The 25,452-nt window shown below is 39.3% G+C and overlaps 1 long non-coding RNA gene across 2 annotated transcripts in view; it reads left to right on the forward strand.

Moving 5' to 3' along the window:
* Positions 1–25,452, forward strand: part of LOC134486802 (uncharacterized) — a 71,432-nt gene that overhangs the window by 21,756 nt on the left and 24,224 nt on the right. The window contains exon 1 of one of the 2 annotated variants that reach the window (XR_015686030.1): positions 11,007–11,298. The exons of the other annotated variant lie outside the window; for it this stretch is intronic. This is a non-coding gene — a long non-coding RNA (uncharacterized LOC134486802). Of the gene's footprint in view, positions 1–11,006; positions 11,299–25,452 lie in introns of those variants that run through there. 2 annotated transcript variants of the gene reach the window in all.

Below are 25,452 nucleotides of genomic sequence, written 5' to 3' on the forward strand. Positions count from 1 at the left end.
ATGTTTACAAAGAATTATTATGTAATTCTTGTTTTCTAACCTTTACACCAGCAGCATAGTTACCACAACAGTCACTCGTGTCCTTTAATTGATTTGTCAGAGTAATTGTAAGTCTGAGAACAGGTGAATAGAGATAAAACCTTAAAGTAAGGTCTGCCACATAGCTGTTCTCCACAGGGTAAGGTATTGCTACCGGGTTTGGAACACAGTACAAATTCAGTTCACATTGAATCCCTTTGGAACGCACGCATTCACGACAGTTTTGACAGAAGAGCAGGGAGTCATGGCATAGAGTCGAATCTAGGTTGATTAGAGAACTCTCTGCAATCAGAAAGATGCTAGCCATAGCCTGCTACCGACCCAAGTGAGGATGGAGCCAAGAAGCATCGGAGAGATTTGAAATGCAGATTGTACCACCTACAACTTTGCCCCGTGGTCATCTTTGTTAACTTCCCATGACTGAGGAAACTTCAAGGCCCCTCTTTTCCTCCAGGGACATGGCCTCCTTCTTCACTGTCTATTAGCAGGAAATGTGGAAAGGGAATCACTTCAAAGAGCTAGGCTCTGTGCCCAGAGCTGGAGATCTGAGAGCTGCCCCCACCCTATGTGTGATCTCTCAGACAGACAGCCAGAGATCAAAAGGCCGTCTCCAGCTGCTTGCCTCTGCGCACACACTACCCAAAAGCTAATCACATTAGCCACTTCATAAGTAATAAATTGTTATTTCCTCTTCACTTTGATTTCCCCTCTTGTCTCCCCATGAATTAGCCAATAAACGATTCTCTATCCTTCTCTCCAGGAATTCTGTTTGTGTTACCTGTTATGTCGCAGGCACACTTTGCCCTGAGTGCAGGGGCCCACCTGTGCACATCAAGAAGGTGTGTAACCTCTTGAGAGCACTAGCTTCCAGGTCTAGATATGTTCCTGTAACCCATGTAGAGCCCAGCCCCTTGCCATAGCTCTACTATTGTACTGTTTCAAAAGTACTAAAACTGATTACTATGGACCGGTCCAATCCTCAGTACAGACAAAAAGAACAACCATTACTTATTAAATGAGTAGCCCAGCAGAGGCATATTTATTTCACAGAATACTCCCTTAAAATCCTCTTTCTCTTTTGATCTCTCTTTTCACAGTGTCTCATAATACAAAACCCCTTCAGATCTGATGGGTAGCTTACTCCTACCTAGCCTGACAGCTGTATTTCTCCACAACTGTAAGTTCAACACACTGAGACATAGCCTATTCCCCATTTCTGACTGGATCAGGTTTTTATAATAAGGAAACTTTTAAACAATTTCCAGTTTCCTTGTTTCTTAAGGGAGGCTGGCTTCATTGCCACAGAGAAAGAAGTGATTAGAATCTAAGTAGCAAGTAGACTGGGTTCCTTAGGAAGTAAAGAGGACAGGTGCATTCCATCTCTTTGTCCTGGATGCAAAAAACACTTTGTAGTTTCTTCTTTCTCCCCCGTGTGGAGGCGGGTTGGTTTTTCTGCTTCTTGATTTTGTTTGTTTGTTTCTAAACAAACAATAGCTTCTCCCATTGTGTTTCAAGCTGACGGGGAAATCACACAAACTGTCCTGAAGGCATGACACTCCTCTTGCTTTAACCTCCCAAGATTTGGCATTATAAGCATAAACTACTACTCCTGGCTGTGAATGTGCTTTTCAAAAATTTCTCTTGTGGAGCTGAAGAGATTGCTCAGCAGTTAAGAGCAAATTAGAGCTCTTGCAGGTTTCCGGCGTCAATGTGGTACCTAACAATTGTCTTTATCTCTATTGCCAGGGGATCTATTCTAGCCTCTGACAGTACACGACATAGACATGGAAGCACTAAAATTATTCATGCACACACAATAAAACAAAACAAAAAACTCACACTAAAATAATAAACCCTTCAAAATAATTTGGGATATATGGCTGTGCATGTTCATGCATGTATGCACATGCACTCGGAGGGCAGGGATTGATTGCAGCTTCTTCAATCACTGTGGACCTCCTGTTTCGTGACAGAATGTCTTAAAGAACATGAATGCTCTTGTTCTCGCTATATTGGCTAGCCATATATAACCAATGCTCTTCCTCATTACAACTTCCTCAATGAAAAGCTCACAAGCACATTGTAACGTACTGTCTGAGTGGGTGCTGGGCATCCAGAACAGCATCCCTATGCTTCCATGGCACTATATTAAGTGAGCCATCTCCTCAGCCCTGAAAATTCCCTTAATGAATAAGAATTGTATTTTTTTCATATTCTGCCAAATCACTCTTCTTCCATGAAGAACTTACCTGAGGTAGTGAACTATGGTCTCCAGTGCATGTACACAGAGAGATACAGTAGATCATGCTCACAAGGATTTTGCCATTCTCTAGAACCAGAGCCCTAAGAGTTGGGAACTACGTAGGGAAAAGCAGTTATGTCAAGGTCCATCGTGGCTGAGTGAATATGTTTCTGGGACTGTACAACTACTGCCCAGAAAGGTTTGGGTGGGTGGGGGTCAGGGATCTAACTCTGGAACTGGAAATGGGCTAGGGCAAGTGCACTAGATTACTAAGAACTGGCTATGCACGGAAGGGATAGAAACCTGGTAAAGGGTCCATGGACTAGCAGCTGTCATTTGTGATGATGCTAGGGCTGTGGTTTGAATGAGAAATGTATCCCATGTGTTTGAATCCTTGGTCCCCCGAAGGTGTTACTCTTTTGGGTGGTTACAGAATGTTTAGATTAAGGCATCTGCTAGAGGAAATGCATCACCAAGGGCAGCCTTGGAGTTTTAGTTTCTCATTACTTTAGTTTGCTCACCTTGATTCTTTTGTGGTAACAAATGTGATTATCCAGCTTTTCTCTCCCACTTTCATACTGCTATTGACATTATGGACTCTGGCCCTCAGGAATGGTAAATCAGAATAAACTTTCTTCCTTAAGTTGTTATTGACCATGTATTTTACTACAGCAGCAGAAAGTAGCTACTGCAGTTAGGACTGAGAGAAAGATGTGTGAGAACAATCTAGAAAGATGATGAGCACTTGGGAAATGCTGAAGCAAAGGAGAAGTGTCTCATGAGGCAGAGAGTGGATAGGACTTAACGTTTACTGCACTGGTCCTAACATCTTGACATAAACCAGATCATACTTACGTTTTAGTTTTCTTTATTTTTAAATTTTATTTTTACTCAATTTCTTGCATATACACAATAAATATGGTCAAATCACCTCCTGTTTACTTCTTCCTGTTTCCCCATCACACACACACACACACACACACACACACACACACACACACACACACACACACACACACACGTCCTTTTCCAGTTTATCTCTTCTTCCTCTTTTCTCTTGGCCTCTGTCTTTGCTCAACAACCCACTAAAATTTAGTTAAGAACACCCATTCACACACAGGACTGTGACCGTACACCAAGCACAGGAACTCCCCAGTGGTCACACTCACAAAGAACTATGATTCTCCTTCCTCCAATAACTGCTGGCATTTTTCTTACTCTTCAAATATTGCTGACATATCTCTCCATAATTAATCTAATTAATTTACTAGTGTTTTTAAGGATAAGTTTCCTCTTCACTATTTATTATTTTGCATGTAATAATGAATGTGCTGCCGACTAGCTCCAATCTTTGAAGTATTTAGTCACTTTCTCTGATATTTGTGAGGGAAGTACTTTCATCCTTGTCACATATACTGCACAGATCCTCCTCTTTCTAAGCTCCAAGGAGTCATCACAAATACATGCTTAAATCATTTTTCAGTAGTTCCCAGGACATTGTGCCCAGGATTGTATTGCATGAGAGAAGAACACATAAAAATAAAATAAAATATAGAGATCTTTAAAATAAAAAATAAAGCAAACAAATATACAAAGAATAAAATATGAGTCAGCGAACTTTGTCCCATGTTGAGAAGCTCCCTTTCATTATATTTGGACCATTGGACTATATATCTATCGAACATCCTCAAGAACATTGCTAGGAATGAATCTTGAGGATTCAACTGTAGTAAGTTGATGCTACAGTTTTCTGGTGAGTGATGAAGAATTACCCAGGCAAAAGAAGCTGAAACATGGCTATAAGTATTGGCTTATGTAGAGAAGGCCTTTGCTTTCTTTTTTTCCCCCATCTTTATTAAATTGGGTATTTCTTATTTACATTTCAAATGTTATTCCCTTTCCAGGTTTCCAGGACAACATCCCCCTAACTTCTCCCCCCCCTTCTATGTGGGCGTTGCCCTCCCATCCTCCCCCCATTACCACCCTCCTACCAACAATCCCGTTCACTGAGGGTCCAGCCTTGGCAGGGCCAAGGGCTTCCCCTTCCACTGGTGCCCCTACTAGGCTATTCATTGCTACCTATGAATTTGGAGCCCAGGGTCAGTACATGGATAATCTTTGGGTAGTGGCTTAGTCCCTGGAAGCTCTGGTTGGTTGGCATTGTTGTTCATATGGGGTCTCAAGCCCCTTCAGCTCTTTCAGTCCTTTTTCTGATTCCTACAACGGGTGTCCCATTCTCAGTTCAGTGGTTTGCTGCTGGTATTTGCCATATCTGGCTGTGTCTCTCAGGAGAGATCTACATCCGGTTCCTTTCAGCCTGCACTTCTTAGCTTCATCCATCTTATCTAGTTTGGTGGCTGTATTTGTATGGGCCACATGTGGGGCAGGCTCTGAATGGCCGTTCCTTCAGTCTCTGTTCTAAACTTTGCCTCCCTATCCCCTCCTACGGGTATTCTTATTCCCCTTTTAAAGGAGGAGTGAAGCATCTGCATTTTAGTCATCTTTCTTGAGTTTCATGTGGACTGTTCATCTTGGGTAATTCGAGCACTTGGGCTAATATCCACTTATCAATGAGTGCATACCATGTGTGTTTTGATTTCTAGTGTTTTATCAGCTATCTGCTATGGTCTGGCTGTATATTTATGAGTCTTCTAAATATACCCATTAAAATGTAACTCTCAATATCATGATCTTTTAAGATGGATCCTTTTGAGGTAAGAAAGTTAGGAGAGTGCAGTCCTCATAAATAAAATTTGTGCTAGACTTCAGAGAACTGTTTTGCTCTAACTTTGTGTCAGCTTCTGCTATGTCAGACTAGATTTTAGGCCATCAGCAAACACTGAATTTGCTAGCACCTGCATAACTGCTAAAAGTGCATTTCTGATGCTTACAGGATACTGACTGAGTTTTACTGTCTTAACAAAGTCTTTTCCCAGGAACCCTGCAGGGAGTGAAAGGATGCCAGGCTCTAGAAAAAGCTTAGGGGTCAATCTCCTTGCAAATGAGTCTGGGTGTTCAAGCATCTCAAACGTAGCTAATTTTGAATGTCCTTCCACATTAAGATTCTAAGTTTCACTCTGTCATTAGGGTCTTCACTGTGGCATATGAAATTCTCTGGGACTTACCCACTTTATATTTTAGTGACTCCCAAACCAGGTATTAGGCTGAAGTGCTACATCTAATTTTCACTTTCGTCTGTTTTTGGTTTATTAGAAATATGAGTCTACTTCTGTCCCATCCTGTAGCCCACTGTCATTCTGTGATGCAGTGTCTTATACTGTCTGACTCAAGACTGTGTTTTCATTCTCTGGCTTTTATCATCATGTAAGAGGCTTATAATCATGTCTTTCATATACTGGAGATATTAGGAAGATCTGGGGTTCCAGCACTCATAGGGTGTCAGTCAGGTTGGTGTGACAGCCTGCAATGTTCTGCCCTGCCTTCTGAAATTACCAACAGTAAGACAAGTGCTTCTCTCCATTCAGCTGTTTTCACAATTCTGAGCATTCTCGGAGGCTGTATTGAAATATTTGAGTTTAAGATTTTTACTGGGAATATAAATTCAATACACACCAATATAAGCAAAGATTAAGACAGTATGATGTTTATGATGGTTAGTTACTATTGTTTTACAAACATCTAGACTTATATGGGAGACACACCTCTGATCATGTCTATGAGGGACTTTTTTTTTCCTTTTTTTTTTTTATTAACTTGAGTATTTCTTATATACATTTCGAGTGTTATTCCCTTTGCCGGTTTCCGGGCAAACATCCCCCTCCCCCTCCCCTTCCTTATTGGTGTTCCCCTCCCCATCCTCCCCCCATTGCCGTCCTCCCCACAACAATCTAGTTCACTGGGGGTTTAGTCTTAGCAGAACCCAGGGCTTCCCCTTCCCTAGTAAGGTGCTCTTACTAGGATATTCACTGCTACCTATGAGGTCAGAGTCCAGGGTCAGTTCATGTATAGTCTTTAGGTAGTGGCTTAGTCCCTGGAAGCTCTGGTTGCTTGGCATTGTTGTACATATGGGGTCTCGAGCCCCTTCAAGCTCTTCCAGTTCTTTCTCTGATTCCTTCAACGGGGGTCCTATTCTCAGTTCAGTGGTTTGCTGCTGGCATTCGCCTCTGTATTTGCTGTATTCTGGCTGTGTCTCTCAGGAGAGATCTACATCCGGCTCCTGTCGGCCTGCACTTCTTTTCTTCATCCATCTTGTCTAATTGGATGGCTGTATATGTATGGGCCACATGTGGGGCAGGCTCTGAATGGGTGTTCCTTCTATGTCTGTTTTAATCTTTGCCTCTCTATTTATGAGGAACTTTTTTAAGATTAAGCTAGTTGAGATGAGAAGACCCATCTTGAATGTGGACAGCACCATTTCATGGACTGGATTCTAAACAAACAAACAAACAAACAAACAAACAAACAAACAAACGAGAAAGTAAAGTGAGCACCAGTGTGTGCCTCTCTGTGTGAACTGACTGTAGCTCCAATGTGGAGAGCTGCCTCAAGTTCTTTTCACAGTGACTTCTTGTCATCACGGACTGTGCCCAGATACTATGATTCAAAATAAAGCTTTCCTTCCTTAAATAGCTTGGTGGTTAAGTGACAGCAGCGAGAAAAGTAATGAGAATGGGAAAAAATTCTTATCAAAACATTAAAGTTTGTGTTCACTCAGTTCAACAAAGACCTGCGTCTTGGCATTGGACAGAACTGGGAGGCTATGTTCATCAGAACCAGAAAAGTATTGTTTGATTCTGCTGTAGAACTGGCCCAAGCCTCTTGTAGGAGCCAGTGAGGCATAGATGAGGAGTGCTGACAGCTGGATATCCGGGTGACACGTATCAAAGAGTCACAGGTAAATGATGCAGGCAGGGTCCGCCTGCATCTCTACAATGGTTTGGGCAATATATTTTATACTACTGTTCAACTTGTTGCTATAACAATTTCTTATTCAGAAATAGGTTAAGTCCACAAATCTATAGCAAACCACGTCCATTTTATAGAATAGCAAAGGATAAACATTATTATTTGCTTAAGTTTGCATATTTGACTATTCTAACTCCTGTTATCCCCCTTTCTGTTTTCCCCTCTGATAACCCCCTATTAAACCTGTCCTCCCTCTGCCTCCACGAGGGTGCTTCCCCACCTACCCATCCACTCCTGCCCAACCACCCTATCATTTCCCTACCCTGAGGCATCTAGCCTTCACAGGACCCAGGGCTTGCCCTCCCACTGATGCCAGACAAGGCCATCCTCTGCTACATATGCAGCTGGAGTCATGGGTCCCTCCATGTTTATCTTTGGTTGGTAGTTTAGTCTCTGGGAGCTCTGAGGGGTCTGGTTGGTTGATATCTTTGTTCTTCCTATGGGATTGCAACCCCTTCAGTTCCTTCAGTCCTTCCGCTAACTCCTCCATTGGGCTTCTCATGCTCAGTCTGATGGTTGGCTGCAAGCATTCACATCTGTACCTGTAAGGCTCCTGTCAGCAAACACTTCTTGGCATCAGCAACTGCTTAGGTTTGGTGACTGTATATGGGATGGATCCCTAGGTGGGGCAGCCTCTGGCTGGTCTTTCCTTCAGTCTCTGCTCCACTCATTGACCCTATATTTCTAATGTTATCCTCGTTGGACCCTGGGAGCCTCTGACTTTTCTGGTATCTGGAACTTTCTGGTGGCTACCCCCAGTTCCCCTTCCCTCATTTCTGCATATTTTTGTTCAATTTCCTGACCCTCTGTCCATCTCACCCATCTCCTTCCACACCTAATCCTGTCCCCTTTTATTAATCACACATAAAGATTGGGTTATATTTGTTGTGATATCTAGAGTCATTTTCATTCTTCCTGTCTCTGATAATGGGGTCATCTGAATTTAAACATTAAACTGATTATAATCCAATATAGTGAGAGAAACCCTTAGCTTTGGCTCAATCTTTCTTCTTCTAAGTTTGTAAGTTTTGTGTCACGATATCTCCCAATTCCTAAATGATAGATAGTCGCACCATTTATCTGCAGACACAAAGAGAGATTCCCTAGGATCCACACTTGTTTTAAAACTTAAAAAGGGGCCAACCCTAAGGCTTTTCTTTTCAATGATGCTAGAGTTTTGCCAGTCATGGCATTCTCTGAAGCAGTAATTTTTGGAATCTCTCCCTCACCCCTTCCCCCATCCCTGTCTGGCCATCTTGGCACCATATCGAACTGCTTTCTAGTTTCCCTGTTTGGGTAGCTCATTCCAGCTCATCTCTAGGATGAAAATATATTATGTCTCACTAATCACTGGAGTCGCCTGACTCAGATTTGTGAAGTATTCTGGCTTCCTTCCATATGCTGTGTGTTATCTGTTGCTAATATTTGTGGTGACTGGTGAATTTGTTTCCAATAGGCAATTTGGGGGCAGAGAAGAGCTAAGTGGTTGTGAGTGAAATTGCATTGGGATTCTTCTTTAGAACAATTCCCCAAGGTTCAATTCAGCTCTGCTTGAAGCATTTTAATATGGATGGGAGGCTAAGTCTTCCTTATCCTGTTATTATAGATCTTTTAAAAGGCTAATGAAAAATGCAGTGTGAGGGCTGGGAAGTAGCACAACATATGGTCCCTGGAAGGTGGGGGTGGGGGGAGAGCTTATGTGATGAATGTGAAAAAGATTCTGACAAGGTGAGGCAGAATTTAATGTAGGCTGACTACTGGGATCACTTCTCCTCACACCCTAGTGCACTACACCTGAGCAGATGCTATGGCTTCAGATGGGCTTCTGAAAGCTACCTTGTCTTGATAGATATGTTACTATGCAAATCATTCCAGAACACATTAAGAAAAAGTGGGTAACCCAGGCTTCCTTTTCAGAGAGTTCAGCACTCTGATCTTTGAGAAGGTTATAGTGGCAGGTTTTTGTTGTTGTGGCCTTGGAAACCCAAATACTTAAGGCTTTAATGTTCTGCCAGAGACCTAGTTCTGTGCAGCTACCACAGAAGCATTGGCAGCACTTTTTGGAATGTCGGGGAAACACTGGACTTGAGCATTGAAGGGCTGTTGAAAGGTTATGTTTTGGGGAAAGAAATTAGTTTTACTTAAGTTGAGTGAAGATTACTGAGGTTAGACAGAATTTGAAATGCTTCATTATTTTTGTTGGACGTTATGTGCTTTAAAAAGGTAGTCTGTTTAGATATGAAGTTGAGAAAAAATGCATTAGTAAAGTTAGTTGTCAGCTTGAATGGAGGCAGAAGCACCTAGGTGACATACACTTCTCAGTATACCTTTGAGAATGTTTATAGGGGTGATTAACTAAGGAGAGATGGATAGTCCTGAATATGAGTGGGCCACCAAATATGCAGGGGGCTGGATGGATGAAAGAGGGAGGGATGAGAAAGCCTCCTGGTACAGACATTCTTTTTGCTTCCTTGTCATTTTGAGTTCAAGAACTTTGCTCCACTATGATGTCCTGGTCCATCACAGGCACAGAGAACATAGAGGTTCTGGGACGAAACTCTGAAAGCAAGAATAGAAATAAATGGTTCTTCCCTCAAGATGTTTCCCTTGGTGATTTTGTCACTGTAATGTGAAGTCTAAGACATCTACTCTCAACATAATTCCAGTCTTATCCACAGATTACTATTATCAGTGTTATCCTAGACTGTTTCTTATTTATTTCCACACAGGGAAATATGGGGGACAATGAATTATACTATCTTATGACTTGAATGTTTCCTTTTTTCTTCATGTTTGGGTTAAAGTTCTGCTGTAGTTTCATTCCTTTGCTATGATCAAACACTCTGACCAAAAGTAACGTAGGGGAGGAAACATTTACTTAGCTTCTACATTCAACTCTCATTTTCATCACCGAGGAAAGTCAAGGCACGAATCTAAAGGCCGTACCACTTGCTACTTCATGTGTCATTATCTCTAGCCATGAAACTCTTTTCACAGTCAAGAAATTCAGCAGGAACTATGAAGATCTTACTAGCTAGCTTACTCAAAAGATTGTACTTAGCTAGCTCTCTTATCCAGTCTTGGACAATCTGCTAAGGGTGTGATGCCACCCAGAGTAGGCTAGGCCCCTCCAATTTTATTGAACTATTCAGACAATTCCCAGTAAACATGGCCACAGGTGAGTTTAACTCAGAAGTCTCTCAATTGAGAGACCTTTCCCAGGTGGATTCTAGTCTGCGCGAAGATGAAAGTTAAAGTTAACTCAACCACTTTCAATCTCCAGTTGATGTTAATGCCTAGTTGTGCCAGTCATAAGGATTGAGGATGAAGGGTTAGTCAGTCATTGGGTTTATAGTCATTTTCTATTTAATATTTAGTGTGCCATGGTGAACTTAAATTTATGTCTCCATCATTAGCTAGCTAAGTGCTAGAATTCTTTCTTCATATCAGGTTCTAGATTGTGAGGACTCTTGAGACAGATTTTTGGTGATTTGTGTTTTACAGAATCAACAACATAGTGGAAAAATTATCTTTGAAGCCACAATAGTGGCTCATGCCTGTAATCCCAGTATTCAGGAAACCCAGGCACTAGTAAGCTCATAAGTTAGAGACTATACCTAAAGGAAACAAAAATAACAAAGCAGCTTCAGAGTTTTATCATAAACTGTGCATCTAGAATCATTTTAGATGGCACAAATAGTAATATACTCTTGTTACAAGCCCCAGCTGACTAAGGAACAGTGAGTAATCAAGGCAGGCAGAAAAGACCAGGTTTTTTTGAAACGCTCTTGAGATAATTAGACAGTCTTTACTCTGCCTAAAGGCAGCACCCACTCTGTATTGTGGTTGCACCCAGACAGTGAACAGATTTGCTTCATGTCCTGGTGGGAAGAAAGTGAAGAGGGTGCTACTGAGTAGGAGGGAGGCTACAGGCGAACACTTCCTCCAGCTGACAGGAAAGAAGGAAGGTGGGTGATGCCTCCTGCCTTCCTTCGCTGCCAGATTCAGTTACAGCCACATTCAGAGAGTCTTTCACATAACGCCATGGGAATTTCAACTCATTTCTGCTGGACCGGTTATAGATATACACGGTAAGATGACTGGCCAAAAGCAACTCTAGAGTTCAGAGATGATGTTGTTGAGGATGATTGTTTGTTTGTTTGTTTTGGTTGATTGTTTGCTTGATTTTTTAAAAAAAGATTTATTTATTTATTTATTTATTTATTTATTTAATGCATATGAATATTCTGATTTTAAGCATACCAGAAGAGAGCATTGGATCCCATTACAGATGACTGTGAGCCACCATGTGGTTGCTGGGAATTGAATTCAGGACCTCTGGAAGAACAGCCAATATTCTTAACCACTGAGCCATTTCTCCAGCCCCTAAGACCTGTGTTTTTAAAGTAATTTGAAACTTCATCTTATTTCATCCTCAAAGACCTTTGTCAGTTGTACAAACAGGTCACCTGGATGAGTATTGGTCAAACCAAGTACATAGTCCAAATAGCCCAGTTGCCTGCAGAGATTTACCATATAACATTATAGATTTGTACTTCATGATCCTCCCTTTGGAAAGATTTCTGCTTTAATAGTTTTTCTTTTTTTTTCGGAGCTGGGGACTGAACCCAGGGCCTTGCGCTTGCTAGGCAAGTGCTCTACCACTGAGCTAAACCCCAACCCCAATAGTTTTTAACACTGAAAATGTCCTATACACATCCTTTAAATGTGACTGAAGATGGGTGAAATGTTTCAGTGAATAAAGAAAGGTATGTGATGTAGAGCCCTGGCTACTTTCAGGGATTTGACTTCTGAGATCCACATGGTGGAAAGAAAGCTCTTGCAAGTTGTTTTCTGAGACCTGTACCCGTTCTTTGCTAATTCACACACACACACACACACACACACACACACACAGAGAGAGACAGACAGACAGAGAGATGATAAACAAATGGATAAAGTTGATACAGTGATTAATTTCTTAATATCATTATAATGCCATCTGACTCAGAAATAGGATTTTAATGTGTGTGTATTTACATGTTCATATGTCTTTAGGCGTGTGTGTGTATATGTGTGTGTGTATGTGTGTGTGTGTATGTGTGTGTGTATGTGTGTGTGTGTATGTGTGTGTGTATATGTGTGTGTGTGTATGTGTGTGTGTGTATGTGTGTGTGTGTATGTGTGTGTGTGTATGTGTGTGTGTAGGATGTGACGGTTACCTATAATTTTCAATTTGACACCATCTAGGATCACTCAGGAAGAAATTTTGCAAGAAGATATTTTCTAGGTCAGTTTGTCTATGTATATGTATAGGAAGGATTATTGTGATTGTTATAATTTAGGTAGGAAGACTTGCCCATTGTGTGTGGCACCATCCTCTGGGCAGATTTAACTGTATAAGAGTAGACAAGACAAGCTGGTGTACAAGTGTGCATCAATTCATTGCTCTCTTGAGTGTCGATGTAATATAATTAGATGCTTCCACGTTTCTCTAATCTTAGTTCCTGGCAATTGTGTACTTTACCCTGGAGTTAGACAACATTAGCCTTTCTCCCCTAAGCTTTTGTTTTCAACATATTTTAACACAATGACAGAAATAAGACTAAGACTGTGGGTGCACATACACATAAGTGTATATACAAGGAAAGGCGAGAGTATATGCTTAGATATCATTCCTTTGGTACTGCCCACTGATTTTCATTGAAACTTGACCTGAATCTTATTAAGATGTCCAGATTAGATACTCAAGAACCCCTGTCTTTACCTCCCCCATGATGGGATTAAAAGAATGTGCTGCTATGAGAGGTATTTTTATATGTTTTTTGAAGATTGAATTTCAGTCCTTATGTTTACAAGATGTGCACTTCACGGAGCCATATCCCTAACTCTGGAATAAAATTTTATTAAGGAGATTAGTAAATTCATGACGAAATGATATTCGAGAATATTGACCTCTAATCTTATGGTACTATTGTCCTTTCTTCAAAGATAGTCACTAGTAAGGGAATGAGTTTTGTGCAGCTAGAAACCAAGAGTTACTAAACACTCCCTGCAAACAATTAGAAGTTAGGAAGATGCAAAGGATTGTCAGGAGGCTTCAAAGGAAGCATAGCTATTTAAATACCCTGATTTTGGATTTCTGGCCCCCAAAAAACAGAAAATTTCAGATGCATTACTTCAACCTTTTTGAGAGCCCTGGAAACTCAAGCAGCTGTCTTCCAAAATCCTCTTTACAATTGTTCAAAATAATTTGAATCATTCACTTCTTCTTGATAGCCCTTTTAATCTCTTTAAAGATCTTTGTACCTTTTGATCCAGGCTCTCTTTGATGTGTTCTCGGTGAGAGGTGGCTCCTCTTTTTCTCTTTATCTTTTTTGTCTCTTTTCTATGACTTCTTTTGAAATCCCACCCATTTGTCATGACTTCATTTAAATTTTACCTTCCTGTGGAAGGGTTTCTCTTGCCTGTCCTCTTCTTCATCATTCCTTGTCACTTGTGCTAACAAGTCACTTATGACTGTGATAATCAGAACCATTGGAAGAATATGCCCTGTGTATTTACTGTATGTAAGTACACTTCTCTATTGTCTGCAGTTGACTATGCCCAATAGCTCTTTAGAGGTAGACATAAGATAAGAGTAGTTACATTGACTAGGAGGACTCTTAACATGTTCTTTCTGGCATATGTGTGGCTTACATGTGGCTTACGTTTGGCAAATATTTAACTACTACCTTTAATGTTGACTATGGAAAAATCTCCAATACATCTGCAAGCAAAGATGCAGTGAAACCTTTGTGAGGCAGTCTTTAATTATGACCCATTTGTTTTGTTTCTGCATGCATTCTAAGGCCAGATGTTGAAACAGTCCCAAGACAGTGTATTTCCCCCATCAGTTAATATGTCACCTTATAACTCCAGTCAATAAATGATTTCCATAAAGATATAAATATGAGACACCAAAATATTGGGGGGAAAAGGAGCTGGAGAGATGCCTATTTAAGAGTATTGGCTGCTTTTTCAAAGGACCAAGGTTCAGTTTCCATAACCCTCACAGTGGCTCACCAATATCTGTAACTCCAGTTCCACGGTATCAGACCTTTTCTTCTGACCTCCAGTGGGCACTGCATATATGTAGGCAGACAAAAAAATGCATGAAAAGCATCTTTACACATAAAATCTAATAGTTAACCAGCTTTGGTGGTACATGCCTTTAATTCTAGTACTTGAGAGTCCAAAGCAGGCAGATCTTTGTGAGTTCAAGGCCAGTCTGGTCTATATAGTTAGTTCTAGGCCAGTCAAGCTATCATAAATTGTTTCAAAATAGTCAAGTAAAAAAAAACAATTTTCAAAACCAGTAATTCATTGATTAAGTAGTGTTTGTACATATCCTATTTCATAGTGCATTTCTTTTGTGGTTTGTAAATTTTGCATGCTAATGGCATTTTGGGGAATAGACCAACAATTTTCTGAACAGAGTGTTTACTCTGTGACATACATTTTGTTACAAACATGGAAAATATTACTACTAAATATTTTGGACATTTGGAAAATGTCCTGGTTATTAAAGGACACAGAGGACAGGGGTAAGGACCAGAGCTCATATAAGTACTACAGCCTTTGAAACCCCAGTCTTTGAAAGCAGAGATGAGACAGGGAATCCTCAGAGGAAGCTCTCTGTAGTGGAGCCATACTTGTGGTATTTGAGACTGAATAAGAATACCTACCTCAATGAATAAGGTGGAAGAGGTCTGAAGAATGTCTCCTGACATCAACCGTCTGCTTCCACATGCACCAGCAACCTCACACAGCTATAAGTATGCATTTATCTACATGTATGACACATGCCATAGGAAGGATTGCAAGGAAAAAATGACTATTGTAACAATTTCTATACTCTATTAATAATGAACATTTGGCTTATAAAGATGGGCTGATAATCAATGTTGAAGAATTAAACAGTTGACTCAATAGTTTTGGATCTAGGCTGATGACTTTGGGAAGGTATTCCTTCCATGATATCACAGAGTGGGCTCGATTCATCTACTCCTCCAAACTACCCTGACAGGAATTTTTCTTGAGCAAGTAATAAATAAAATATATAGTAGTTGCTTTTCATATTTCCTCAGCTTTTTATTAGTGTTGATGCTAGTACAGTATCTGGTATAATTATTATTATACCAGAGTTTAGCTGCTTTTATTCATGAATACATCCATGCTTTCATTCATTTCATGGTTATTAGTGACTGTCTTCTGTAAATTATGTATCATAATACACTTGAACTAGAAGAGGACTGAGTTAAACCTTTATATAAAACTTGTCATTGAGCAGAGGAGTACTCATTTGTGAATTGATATGGAAGAGTGAAATTCATAAGACTTTTGTGTTCTATCTTCTCTTAGGCATTCACTCACCTCCATCCTTTATATTATTTGTTGTTCATTTATAACACTGATGGTAGGAACGAGTGGTATGGTAGTTGTATGTTCTGGTCCCTGGCATGGATTTACTTATTTAGTCTTTATAATAATCCCAGAAGGTAGCCATGAGTATTATCTTCATGTTCTAGTTTGTGATGCTCAGACTGAGTTTAATGGGACAGAATTCTGGCCTCAGCTGTTTGTCTCCAGAACCTTTATTCTCAACAAATTCAACCTACACTTTTGGCAATTTGTTCTTGAGTTTGAGCAAACCTTCTTTAGATTGTAGATTGAAGCTAAGAAACTCTCCTTACTTCGTTGCATGATCAATATCAATGGTCAGATCTGATATTTACCTGGGTCTGAGTTTTAGCAAAAAGGAGAGAATTTAAGAACATTTGTGTAAAAGACCTTTGAGCATATTTTCTGCCTTACAGCTTTGTATATGGTCCAAACTTCTTCTGTTTCCTCTAGAATTCCTTCCTTCAAAAATAAGCTTTCTCAATGTCACCACAATATCTTTGCTCTTGTGAAAGATACAGCTTGTTATATATTGAAGTATCAAGAAACATTTTGCATCCAAAAGATTCAGAATATCATTCCATTGGGACAGGGATTATGAATATGGGGCTTTCCTTTATTCATTTCATTGGTCAACAACACAATTGGAACTAGTCATGACTAGTCATAGATATAATTATTCACATTGAACACTCAGAAAAAATTTGTTCTTGGAAGAGTGGTTTATAACTTGAATTTCCCACTTCTGTTCTGTTCAAAGATACCTGTTCATTCTATTATAATATTATTTAAAATCTAAATTGTATTATGATACTTAAAAGTATAACTTAAAGTATAAATAAATATTATAGATATTAATTTTTTATTTTCCCTGTTTTATTTTGGGTACAATTTACAGATATTGAAAACAATCTTTTTTGAAAAGAAAATTGTTCTTTCAAAAGTGTATTAAATGTTTTTTTTTCTCATTGGTTTTTTTTTGAATTTTTTTTTATTAACTTGAGTATTTCTTATATACATTTTGAGTGTTATTCCCTTTTCCGGTTTCCGGGCAAACATCCCCCTCCCCCTCCCCTTACCTATTGGTGTTCCCCTCCCCATCCTCCCCCCATTACCGCCCTCCCCCCAACAATCTAGTTCACTGGGGGGTTCAGTCTTAGCAGGACCCAGGGCTTCCCCTTCCACTGGTGCTCTTACTAGGATATTCACTGCTACCTATGAGGTCAGAGTCCAGGGTCAGTCCATGTATAGTCTTTAGGTAGTGGCTTAGTCCCTGGAAGCTCTGGTTGCTTGGCATTGTTGTACATATGGGGTCTCCAGCCCCTTCAAGCTCTTCCAGTTCCTTCTCTGATTCCTTCAACGGGGTTCCTATTCTCAGTTCAGTGGTTTGCTGCTGGCATTCACCTCTGTATTTGCTGTATTCTGGCTGTGTCTCTCAGGAGCGATCTACATCCGGCTCCTGTCGGCCTGCACTGCTTTGCTTCATCCATCTTGTCTAATTGGGTGGCTGTATATGTATGGGCCACATGTGGGGCAGGCTCTGAATGGGTGTTCCTTCTGTGTCTGTTTTAATCTTTGCCTCTCTATTCCTGCCAAGAGTATTCTTATTCCCCTTTTAAAGAAGGAGTGAAGCATTCACATTTTGATCATCCGTCTTGAGTTTCATTTGTTCTGTACATCTAGGGTAATTCAAGCATTTGGGCTAATAGCCACTTATCAATGAGTGCATACCATGTGTGTTTTTCTGTGATTGGGTTACCTCACTGAGGATGATAATTTCCAGTTCCAACCATTTGCCTACGAATTTCATAAAGTCATTGTTTTTGATAGCTGAGTAATATTCCATTGTGTAGATGTACCACATTTTCTGTATCAATTCCTCTGTTGAAGGGCATCTGGGTTCTTTCCAGCTTCTGTCTATTATAAATAAGGCTGCTATGAACATAGTGGAGCATGTGTCTTTGTTATATGTTGGGGCATCTTTTGGGTATATGCCCAAGAGAGGTATAGCTGGATCCTCAGGTAGTTCAATGTAGATATTAAATTTTAAAAATGTTTTCTGTTTCTTATGCTATGTCTTTTGCTCTTTCAATATACTATTTTTTGTTTACACTCATCAAACTCTTATCTCACTCTTTGTGTCTTTATCCAGTTGTAACTCTGTCATAATGTATTTCTCTTACTTCATTTTTTCTCAGTGCCTAGAAAACATAGGACAAGTCAGTGCCTTATTTTCACAATCCAAGATAGGCCATTAATGTTCTACATATAATCTCTCATATGTGCTTCCTAGTACAGCAATGGCATAACTATTATGAACATAACCAAATTATTTTTTGGTTATATTCGAGCATAGGATCCTATGCTGAATACACTGCATACTTAGATCACAACACTTGAAGAAATAAAGTTTGTACTGACCTGAAAACTTTCTCCTTAGGGCTAGCTCTCATTGTACTCTATTCAAATGTTCAATGCAAATATTCAAGGGAGAAAAGCTATCAACAGCCCTACTCAGCTCTAGAGCCTAAGAACCGCAATGATTACTGGCTTGCTTATTAATCTCTAACAGTGCTTTAGTCGCACTTACATCTTTGGGTATAACCAATAGCTGTCAGATCATATTTAGGACCCTCATCAGGAGGAGAGTACTCATGCCTGTAATATAAACCCAGTCAGCCAAGAGCCCAAGACATTGGATAAGCAATGGATTCCAGGGAAAATCTACCACTTTGCTAAATGAATATTATGTTTAACTCTCTCTAAATATTCATACACATAGAAAAGTGAAGCTCCTCATCCTCACTAGAGAAGCTTTTTGCAGCAGATGTAGTTTATTACAGAGATCAGAACTGGCCAAAATGTGGAGAATAAATAGCGAAATGTGTAGCTCTAAACAAATCATCTATAACCTAACTTCTACAGTGAAGGCTCATGAACATTAAAGAGGGTCAGAAAGATCTTAGGAGCCAAGAATTCTGTAGGACTGTGATAAGAAAATATCTTCTGGACCCAAGAGGGATGTTGCCCTCATGAACTTTCAGAAATATAGCTGCACAAAATCACACCATGCCAACACAGACAGGGGAAACATTTTTGATGTCCCAACACTAGGTAAAGACATCTAAGCAGTTGATGGCTTCTGAGAAAGGCATAATCAGTCTCCCTCAGAGATAAGCCTCTGATAGCTTGCTCAACTCTACACAGGCAGCCTTGAACCCATGTACATATGGACAATATTAATTGAACCTAATAGTTTATATCTGTGCATATGTATGTATGTATATATAACATATCTACATATATATAATAATGATGATGATTAGAGAACGGCATAAATTTGAGAAAGAACTGAAGAGGGAGACAATGGGAGGCATCGAGATGTAACAGAGAAGAGTGAAACAGGGATAAATAATAGTGTTTTCATATGTAATATTCTCAAATAGTTAAATATAACTTTTAAAGTGGGAAATTTATTTATATTTTTACATTTCCTTTCTCTTAGGCCCTTGATAAGTCCTATATGACGAAGTGATTTTTCTTTAGCTAAGCAATGGATTACTCTTCTTAAGCCATAGGATTAATACATCACTCTTTCCCACCTCCTTTGAGGCTGATAGCTCTTTCTTATAAGGGAGAGTTCAATGAATTCTCTTTTTATTTATGGACAAGAAAAACTATAATAAATGGAGGTTATCATTTATAATATAAATAATTTTGTCATCACAGGCATAATATGTTGGTAATTCATGTGTTTGCTCTGACCTTTTTGCTGCAGATATTTTTTTGTACAGACATTCCTGTCTGAAGTATGGCATTGACACACAAGTAATAGAATGAGTCCCCAGGCAATTCACTTTGTGCCACTGATAGGAACAGGATTGCACAATTTTTGGCTTGAGAGGTGCTTTTATGATTCCCAAATGAATATGACCATGTTTTTCTGCTGCATTTTTTAACAAGTGAATATCTGTGCTAGCTAGCTTTATATCAGATTGACACAAACTAGAGTCATTTTGGAAGGGAAAATATCCCCAGCAGTTATGTCTGTAGGCAAGTGTGTGTTGAATTAGTGACTGATGTGGTAGGACTGGCATAGTGTGAGAAGTGAATGTAAGGCATATAACAAAGATGACTGAATTAACATCAAAGAGCAAGCCAGTATGAAGTTCATGGCCTCAGTGTCAGTCTCTGCCTTAAGTGTGTGACCTGACTTCCCTGAATTATGGACTACATGCTGAAAAGCAAAATGAACCCTTTCCTACCCAGGTTCCTTTTGATTATGGTATTTTCCAGTACAGCCCCTAAGACAATGTCCAGCAGGGCTTTAATCTTAAAGAGGTTTGGCATAGACTTTTTCAACTAAAGCCAAACCAAACCACTTAAAAGCTTGACTTTGATTAAAGCTGTGAGCTCTTTGCTGAAATATCTCTATCTTGGTCTTAGTCATTGTGATTTGAATGAGAAATGTCTTCCATAGGTCTTGTACTTGATCATTTGGTCCTCAGTTGTTGGTGCTGTTTGGGAATGTTACAGAACCTTTAAGAGATAGAGCCTTGTGAAGGAAGTATGGTAATGGGATTGAGAGTATAAATAGATTTATTTATTTTCTACCTTGATCGCTGCTGCCTTGATCACTCACCATTTGCTTCACTTGTGTAGAAGGAAATGTTATAAGCAATCTTTCTGTCATGACTTTTCCAACCTGAAGAGTTCTATACCTCTGGAAGTTTAAGCTAAATTGAACTTTTCATGTCTAAGTTGTTCTTGATTGTGATGTTTTATCTCAGCATCAGAAAGCTAACAAAGAAAGTCTTCCTCCAGTCAAATCACACACTGTAAATGCTTTCCTTATTCCACAGGAAACCCTACAGGAATTAAGAAAAAATTCTGATAACTATAGGCATGGATTTTATTATTGAAATTGTACAAATTCTTCATCTTTTCCAAAAAATAATTATCAAATCACAGAATGATCAAAGATGTCAAGTTACCAATAAAGACAGATATAACTCTTTTCATTTATTAATTATTTTATTTGTATCTCCTTCCTGGTATCTCCTCTGTGAACTACCCACCACAAGCCCCTCTCCTTAGCCTCTAAGAGGTTGCTCCCCCACTCACCTACCCATTGCTATCTCACCCATCTAGAATCCTCCTTCTCTGGGACATAACACTTCCACAGGATCAAGCTCCTCCCCTCCCACTGATCCCAGATGAGGTGTCCTCTGCTACATATATAGTGGGAACCATGGATTACCAGGCCATGTATATTCTTTCCTTGATGGTTTAGTCCCTGGGAGCTCTGAAGGACTCTGAGTTAATTGATAATATTTTTCTTCCAATGGGGTTTCAATCTCCTTCAGCTCCTTCAGAGTCTTTCCCTTAACTCTTCCATTGGGGTCCCTGGGCTCAGTCCAGTGGTTGGCTGTCTTAGTCTCTGAGGACAGCCGAACCAGGCTCCTGCCTGCAAGCACATCTTAGCATCAGCAATAGTGTCAGGGTTTGTTGTCTGCAGATAGAATGGATCACACAATGGGGAGGTCTTTGGGTAGCCTTTCCTTCAGTATCTGCTCCATTTTTTTCCATGCACTTTCTTTAGACAGGAACGATTCTGAATTAAAAATTTTTAGACTGGGAGCCATGTCTATCAAGTAGAGGTGGTCTCTTCAGGTTCTATATCCCTCCTGTTGAGTATTTTAGGTAATGTCATCCACATTGGGTCCTGGAAGCTTCTCACATCCCTGATGTCTGGACATTCAAGTGGTTCTCTAAGTTCAGCATCCCCTCCCCCAACTGCTGCATATTTCGGTTCATTTTCCTGGCCCTCTGGACATCCCTCCTGTCTCTTCCCATACAGGGTCCTGTCCTCATTCTTTCCTCCCCTTACCATCTCCCACACAAGACTCTCTGTGCCTCTCCTTCCCATGATTATTTTGTTCCTCCTTCAAAGTGGGTTTGAAGCATCCATAAATTGGCCATCCTTCTTGTTAAACTTCATATAGTCTGTGAATTGTACCTTGGGTGTTTTGAGCTTTTGGGCTAATATTCACTTATCAGTGAGTACATATCATGCATGTACTTTTGGATCTTTTTGTACTTCACTCAGGATGGTATTTTCTAGTTCCATCCATTTGCTTAAAATTCCATGAAAATGTCATTTATTATAGCTGAGTAGTATTCTATTGTATAAATATACTACATTTTCTGTATCCTTTCTTCCTTGAGGGACATCTGGGTGGATTCCAACTTCTGGCTATTATGAAGAAGGTTGCTATGAACATAGCGGAGCATGTGCCCTTTTATATGTTAAAGCATCTTTTGGGTATATGCCCAGGAGTGGTATGGCTGGGTCTTTAGGTAGAGTTCTTTCGAATTTTCTGAGAAACCACTAGATTGATATCTAAAGTGGTTGAAACAACCTTGCAAATTCCACCAAGAATGGAGGAGTGTTCTTCTTTCTCCACATAGTGACCATCATCTGCTGTTGCCTGAGATTTTGATCTTATCCATTCTGACTTGTATGCGGTGGAATCTCAGGGTTGTTTTGATTTGCATTTCCCTGATGACTAAGGATGTTGAACACTTCTTTAGGTGCTCCACAGCCATTTGATAGTCCTCAGTTGAGAATTCTTTGTTTAGCTCTATAGCCCATTTTTTTTGGTTGTGAGCCTAGCCTTTAACGGCTGAGCCATCTCTCCAGCCCTCTATAGCCCATTTTTAATAGGGTTATTTGATACTCTGGAGTGTAACTTCTTGAGTTCTCAGTATATATTTTATATTAGCCCTCTATTGGATATAGGATTCTTTTCCCAATTTGTTAGTTGCTGTTTTGTCCTATTGCCAGTGTCCTTTGCCTTAGAGAAGCTTTGCAACTTTATGAGGTCCCATTCGTTTATTGTTGATTTTAGAACACAAGCCATTGGTGTTTTGTTTAGAAAATTTTCCACTGTGTCCATGTGTTCAAGGTTCTTCCCGCACTTTGTCTTCTATTAGCTTGAGTGTATCTGGTTTTGTGTGGAGGTCCTTGATCCTCTTGGACTTAAACTTTGTACAGGGTGATAAGAATGGATCAATCTGCATTCTTCTACATACTGACCTCCAGTTGAGCCAGCACCATTTGTTGAAAATGCTATCTTTTTTCCACTAATTGGTTTTAGCTCCTTTATCAAAAATCAAGTGTCCATAGGTGTATAGGTTCATTTCTAGGTCTTCAATTCTATTCCATTTATCTACTGCCTGTCTCGGTACCAATGTCATGCAGCTTTTATTACTGATGCTCTGTAATATTGCTTGAGGTCAGGGATCATGATTCTCCCAGAAGATTTTTATTGTTGGGGATAGTTTTTGCTATCCTGGGTTTTTTTTTATTTCAAATGAATTTGCAAATTGCTCTTTCTAATTCTATGAAGAAATGAGTTGGAATTTTGATGGGGATTGCATTGAGTCTACAGATTACTTTTGGCAAAATGGTCATTTTTACTATGTCACTCCTGCAAATCCATGAGCATGGAAGATCTTTCCATCTTCTGAGAGCCAATAACATGAGGGTCTTTCTTTCCCACTCACTATTGTTCTATAGTACAGCTTGAAGTCAGGGATGGTGATTCCCCCAGAAGTTCTTTTATTCTTAAGAATTGAATTCCCTTGAGAATTGATAAGGGAAAAAAATTTTTGTTTGTTTGTTTTGTTTTATTTGTTCTTTTTTTGTTATTCCAGATGATGTTGAGAATTGCTCTATCTCTGTGAAGAACTGAGTTGGAATTTTGATGGGGATTGGATTAAATCTGTAGATTGCTTTTGGCAAGATGTCCATTTTTACTGATAATTCTACTGATCCATGGGCATGAGATATCTTTCCATCTTCTGAGATATTTTTTCTTCAGAGACTTGACAGTTCTTGTCACATAGATCTTTCACTTGATTGGTTAGAGTTATATCAAGATATTTTATGTTATTTATGACTGTTGCGAAGGGTGTTGTTTCCTTAATTTCTTTCTCAGTCCATTTATCCTTTGTGGAGAGAATGTCTACTGATTTGTTTTTGTTAATTTCATATCCAGCTACTTTGCTGAAGTTGTTTATCAGGTTTAGGAGTTCTGTGGTAGGATTTTTGGGTTTGCTTATGTATATTATCATATCATCTGCAAATTGTGATGATGCCTTCTTTTGTTCTTTCTGATTTGTATCCTCTTGATCTCCTTTTGTTGTCTAATTGCTCTGGCTAGGATTTCAAGCACTATATAGAATAAACAGGGAGAAAGTGGACAGCTTTGTCTTGTTCCTGATTTTATTGGGATTGATTCAAGTTTCTCTCCATTTAATTTGATGTTGGCTGCTGGCTTATTGTGTATTGCTTTTATTATGTTTAGTTATGTGCCTTGAATTTCTGATCTTTCCAAGACTTTTAACATGAAGAGATGTTGTATTTTGTCAAAGACTTTTCCAGCATCTAATGAGATGATTATGTGGGTGTTTTTCTTTAACTTTGTTTATGTAGTCAATTACATTGATGGATTTCTGTATATTGAACCATCCCTGCATCCCTGGGATGAAACCTACTATTATTGTTTTGATTTGGTTTGCAAGAACTTTACTGAGTATTTTTGCATTGATATTCATAAGCAATATTTGTCTGAAGTTCTCTCTCTCTCTCTCTCTCTCTCTCTCTCTCTCTCTCTTCCTCTCCCTCTCCCTCTCTCTCTTTTTGGTTTGGTCTTTGTATGGCTTAGGTAGTAGTGTAACTGTTCATTCATAGAATGAATTAGGTAGTAGATCTTCTGTTTCTACTTTCTGGAATATTTTGATAAGTATTGGTATTAGTTCTTCTTTGAAAGTCTGATAGAATTCTGAACTAAAATCATCTGTCCCTAGGTTTGTTTTTGTTAAGATTTTCTTTAAAACGAGTGTTTCTATTTCCTTAGTTGTAATAGGAATGTTTAGATAGTTTATCTGGTCCTGATTTAACTTTGGTATCTGGTATCTTTCTAGAAAATCATCCATTTCATTTATATTTTCCATTTTTGTTGAGTATAGGCTTTTATAGTAGAAATTGATGACTTCTGTTGTGAATTTCCAGCCATAGTCTGTGATGATCTAATAGAATTCACAGCATTATGTCAATCTTTTTGTATCTGATGAGTCTTGCTTTGTGTCTGATTATATGATTAATTTTGGACAGGGCATCATGAGATGCTAAGGTATATTCTTTTGTTTCTTTTGTTTTGTGGTGTTTTGTGGGAGTTACATGTTTCCTCTTTAAAGGCTTCTACCTGTTTACCTGTGTTCTCCTGTATTTCTTTAAGGGAGTTATTTATGTCCTCCTTAATGTCCTCTGTCATCTTCATTAGATAGGATTTTAGGTCAGAGTCTTGCTTTTCAGATGTGTTAGGGTATTCAGTGCTTGCTGTGGTGCGAGAACTGGGTTCTGATGGTGCTAAGTGGCATTGGTTTCTGTTGCATATGTTCTTGGGCTTGCTTCTCACCATCTGGTCATCTTAGGTGTTAATTGGTCTTGCTCTCTCTGACTGGATTTTTTCCCTTCTGTGAGCCTGTGAGCCTGGTTTTGATGAAATTTCTGGGAGTTAAACTTTCTATGTGTGTGGGATTGTGTCAAAAGCACCAGCTCTTCCCCAAATTGAGTTGTGGGCTAGAAGGAAGATCCAGATATTACTTTTTCCTTCAATTTGTACAACTGAATGTGAACAAAGTTACATAAAGGAATTGACACCTACACTTCTCTTTATTCCATTCAAATTATTGTTCTGTGTAATGTGTAACAAATACCATCATGTCTTAAATCA

The sequence above is a fragment of the Rattus norvegicus genome, chromosome 4 (genome assembly GCF_021556685.1).
Source record: "Rattus norvegicus strain SHRSP/BbbUtx chromosome 4, alternate assembly SHRSP_T2T, whole genome shotgun sequence".
Classification (NCBI taxonomy): Eukaryota; Metazoa; Chordata; class Mammalia; order Rodentia; family Muridae; genus Rattus; species Rattus norvegicus.